Source organism: Arachis ipaensis, chromosome B9 (assembly GCF_059453495.1).
Source record: "Arachis ipaensis isolate K30076 ecotype BB chromosome B9, ASM5945349v1, whole genome shotgun sequence".
NCBI classification, from domain to species: domain Eukaryota; kingdom Viridiplantae; phylum Streptophyta; class Magnoliopsida; order Fabales; family Fabaceae; genus Arachis; species Arachis ipaensis.
Window position 1 is genome coordinate 119833982 of NC_142444.1, and position 5614 is coordinate 119839595.

The window sequence follows — 5614 nt, forward strand, 5'->3', positions numbered from 1 at the left end:
TCAATAAAAATCAATGCATAAGTGTTGTGATAAAAAAGGAATGCATGAATATGTGAAAAAGTGAAGAATGGGTAGTTAGGATAGAACTCAATTGTATAGGTTGCCATAGGTTAGGTGGGAAGTCTAAACTTATCAAAGATTTAAATTTCAATCTCACTTGACCAAATATGCATCCCACCTTGACCCTAGCCCATTACAACCAATGAAAAGACCTCATGATATGTGTATGCATACATTGAATAATTGTTGATTGTTAGATGAAAAACAAATCTTGGAAAGCATGATTAGGGGAGAATTGAGAGAATCGACCCTATACACTTGAGCAACTAGAGTGCAAACACTTCCGGTGAGGGTTCGATGCTCAATTCCTTGATTCCCGGCTTTCATGAGCGTTCTTCTTGCAAGTCTATTTGAACTTCATTTTTATGCTAGAATTGGTAGGATTCATGAATCGTTATATGATCTTGGCCCTACTTGTGTATGTATGTCTTGGAGGATTAATTTACTTTTAACCAAGTAGGTAGAATCATTTTGCATTTAGTTGCATTCATTTAGGTAGAATGCATATAGTTTCCATTGAATAAATGTCCATACCCCTTCTCTTATCCTTTGGTTTAAGCATGAGGACATGCTTAGTTTAAGTGTGGGAAGGTTGATAAACCCCATTTGGAGGGTTTATCTTGTGTTAAATTTAGAGGATTTTATCGCCTTCTCCCATATTTATCCAATGAAATAGCATGGTTTTTGCTATTCTCCTTTAATTGTGCTTAAGAGTGAAAACATGCTTTTTGGGTCTTAAAATAGCTAAATTTAATTCACCTTGATTCCATTAGATGCCTTGATATGTTTGTTAAGTGATTTCAGATTTAGGAGGCAAAGATTGGATCAAGGGAATGAAGGAAAAGCATGTAAAAATGGAGAACTCGTGAAGAAATGAAAGAATTGCAAAAGCTGTCAAGCCGACCTCTTTGCACTTAATCAACCATAACTTGAGCTACAGAGATCCAAATGATGCGGTTCTAGTTGCGTTGGAAAGGTAACATCTGGGGCTTCGAAATAATATAAGATTTGCCATAGTTGCACCACGCATAAGGGCGCGCACATTCATGGTACGCGTACGCGCCAATGGTGCACATGATTCACTTAATGCAACTCGTGGCCAGCGAATTCTAAGGCATTTTGGGCCCAATTCAACTCATTTCTGATGCTATTTAACCCAAGGATTGAAGAGGGATGAGGCATCTAGGTAGTTAGTGAGTTTTATTTTAGTTTTATCATGCTTTAGTTAGTTTCTAAAGAGAGAAGCTCTCTCTTCTCTCTAGAATTAGGAGTAGGTTAGATCTAGATTATGAATTTTTAGATCTAGGTTAATTTCATGCTTTGATTCACTTTTCCTTTGTAATTTCTTCTTCTTCTACATCTCTTCTCTCTAGTTTAGCATTTAATTCTTGTAATTCTCTACTTTTATGTTGATGCACTTTTGTTCTTTCCTTTTCCTTTTAATGCAATTTATGATTCATGTTCCTTTATTGTTGATTTGCTTTATTGTTGTTTAATTTCTTGCAATTGAGTAGTGTAGATTTACTTTTCTTGCAATTTTACTATGCTTTTCTTTTGTGCCTCCCAAGTGTTTGATAAAATGCTTGGTTGGATTTTAGAGTAGAATTTTATGCTCTTGGCTTGGGAAGGTAACTTAGGAACTCTTGAGTTACTAATGTCCAAGTAATTGACGATTGGGAGCTATTAACTCTAGATCTCACTAATTGATTTGGTAGAGAACTAGGACTTATGGACTTGGATTGATATAGCTCACTTGACTTTCCTCTACTATTAGTTAGGGGATGATTTAGTGGATTGATCCTTGCCAATTCTCATGTTGTGGTTAGTGATAAGGATAGAGATCCTTGACCACCAACCTTTGCCAAGACCTTTTTAGTTGTTAGTTTATTTTCATTGCCATTTACATTTCATGTCTCTTATCCCAAAAATCCCAAAACATACCTCATAACCAATAACAAGACACTTTATTGCAATTCCTAGGGAGAACGACCCGAGGTTCCAATACTTCGGTTTATAAATTTAGGGGTTTATTTTAGTGACAAATAATCTTTTGTATGAAAGGATTATATGTTGGTTTAGAAACTATACTTGCAACGAAAATTCATTTGTGAATTCTAAACCGTCAAGAATCCCGTTCATCAGCCCCGCCAATGCATTTTTGTGGTGTTTGCTCCAAGTGACACGCCAAATTCACCCGCCCAGCTTGTTTTGTTATTTTCTTCCCCTTTTTGATGTCTTTTTCACCTGAAATTCAACACAAACTCATTTCAAAATAATGTACTATAATATTCATCAAATAATGCATGAATGGCAATGATTGAATGAGATTATGCTCTTTTATGGTCCTTTTTATGCAAGAAAAAAGGGTAGATGATGCAAGTCATCAGTATTCCATTGTCTTCTGCCCATTTTTCATTTTTTCCCTTAAATTCGAGTTTGGTTATGGGTGTTGAGTAATTTTATAATTTTGGTTGTTTAGGAGTGCTCTAGTATGAGCCACTGGTGAGTTCCATCAACCAATTTCGTGGGTTAAGGTAAGGAACCCTCTAACCTTGTGATTTATAAATTTCATGAACTCTAGGTTGATTATAAGTGTGAAAATTTATTATGTTAGAGTATTGGGTGATTTTGGTGCATAATTAGAAGATTGATATTGCTTGTGGGGCCTTGGTAAGGCTTGGAGCTATGGGTTGGTGGAGACTTCCAAGAAGAAGATCAATTATTTTTGCTACAAGAGGTACGGTTTAAGTTTTATTTAAGTACCGTGTGGTGTGATGAGAATTCATAGGCTAGATTCCCCTAGGATTAAGTTTAGATTGTGTAAATGATCGGTACTCATATGTATAGTTGATATGTAATGTAAATTAATGATTGGGTTGAGAATTGTGTGAATTTGTATGTTTGGTGTGTTGAGAATTTGATGAATTGGATAATGAATATTGGTTTGTGGAATATGCATTTAAATTGTGAATTTGGGCCAGAGGCCGTGAATCTTGGGCTGGAGGTCGAAAAGAGGTAAGGAAGGTAAGTGATGTGTGTATTGTATGATGTCATATGAGATTGAATGGATATTGAATATTGAATATGTGAATAAATGGGAGGAAGGTGGAATAATAAAAAATTAGGAATTTAGGAGTGGAAGGTGACGAAATTGAATTGAATTATGTAGATAAGATAGGTTTAGTTTTGGTTGAGTGTAATTATGTGAATGTGGTTGGCTTGTGGTCATTTGGATGAGTGAAAACGAAATTTGGCTAATTAATGATTTCTGTTTTTGGGTAAAAACTGATTTTTGACCAACTTTGGTGTCCGTAACTCGGTCCTCGGAGTTAGAAATTCTTCAAAACTAGATTTTTATGAAAGAATATTTAACGATCTTTCCAACGGTTCAGAAATGGTTGAAAAAGGAATTTTGTAGAAGAAGTTATGTGTGGCTGAAGTTTGAGATTTGAAAATGAAATTCTGCAGCTTTTTCAGACTTAGTAAAATTTTTGGTAAAACGTACTATGACGCACACGCGTCACTCACGATTTTTACTCTCGCACGCGTGCGCCTAGCCGACGTGTACGCATCGCTGTATTGATGCAGGTGCGTGGTATAAATTCCAGAGAGTTGTGATGGTAGCGTACCGGTTTTGTGCGAGGAGCACAAAAAGCATCCACGCGTATGCGTGGCTGACACGCATGCGTCACCCTACCTCTCTACTTTCCACGCGTGCGCATGGGCGACGCACACGCGTGACCCCGTTCTCAGCAAAAATTGATTTTTGAGTTTTTAAAACCGAATTTCAGACTTCTAAGCCTCCATTTTCATCCTTTGAGTCCTAAATTTTTATAGTTTGCCTAGTAATGAAAAGAAGCTAGGACATATGGTAACTTGTGGATGAAGTAAAGTGAGAATCAATGATGAATGATGAAGAATGATGATTGTATGAGTTGCTGAGGATGATGGTAAAAGTGTTGTGTATGTTATGAGCCGAATGGCTGCGATAAACATTGAATTATGGCTGAGTATGTATACGTATATAACTAATGATTAAATGATTATAATTGATTGAGGAAGCTTGAACATGTGGCGAGTATGCCGGAGATGCATATATGATTAATGAATGAATGTGGTAAATGAATAATAATGGAAAATGTTGAATGTGAATATGCTTGTGTTTTCTCTCTGGTTGTAAGGGTGATAGGGCACCGATACCCTCTAATGGTGATAGGGCACAGATACCCTCTAATGGTGACAGGGCACAGATTCTCTCTAATGGTAATACGGCGAAACAGAGAGACTGTGCCCGGGTCGTAGGCAGTGGTGTTGTCCACTTACTCCGGGTATGAGATGGGGAAGGAGAATTATGATAAATGAGTTTAATTATGGAGTTTTGAATGAATGTATGTCTGTGATACCTAGGCAGTAGCAAGGGTCATGGTTCGTTTCGCTTGCTCCGGGTCATTGTTTGAGAATTGGTAATAATGAAGAGTGATTATGAATGAATGTATATTTGTGATACCTAGGTAGTAGCAAGGGTTGTAGTTCGTCCCGCTTGCTCCAGGTTAATGTTTGAGATTTGATAACAATGATTATTGATTTTAAACTGAATGAATGTATGTTTTGAGATCCTGGGCAGTAGCAAGGGTTGTGGTTCGTCCCACTTGCTCCAAGTCAGAGATTGTGACGCCTGGGTAGTAGCGGCAGTAGTGGTGATTCCACTCGCTCCAGGTTGAGCTCTTAAACACCCGCCTGGGTAGTAGCCGCAGTAGTGGTTGTTCCACTGGCTCTGGGTTAAGTGGGTAGTAGCATAATTAAAAATAAAATGCATAAAAAAATTTTTGGTTTATGACCTGCAAAATAAAAAATAAATAATTAATTATAATAAATAAATTTTTCCATTCACATGCATTATAAATGTTATATGATTGAAATTATGAATGTTAAATTAAAAATATTTTAATAATTTCTACTATACAACTCATATTTTTACTTACAGATTATATATTATAAAATAAAAAATAGAAATGAAATATGAAAAATATTATGAAATACATTATTAAATATAATTATTAAATGATCAGATTAAAATTAATAAATAAATATACATATAAATATCAACTAAAAGAGTATTAAAATAGTTTAAAATCATAATTTGTAAATACACATATGAAATAATTTAAAAAACATATATATTGAAATTGGATAATATTAATCATAAAAATCTATCAATTATAGACATTATATATATGAAAGAAAATATGTTATGAATATGAATATAAAATTATAAAATTTACTTATGTGAAATTATGGATGTTATAAGTGTGAAATTATAGATGTTAAATTAAAGATATTTGCACAATTTTTTTTATACAATTCATATTTTTATATACTAACGGTTATTAAAAAAAAATGCAATATGTATAAAAAAATTACTAAACAAGTTTTTAAATAAAATTTTTAACTTGTTATATTAAAATAATCAATAAAGATATGAAAAAAATTGAGGATAATTCTTGTAGAAAAAAGTATTACATTTTTAATAAGAATTGAGCACTTACAAGATAGA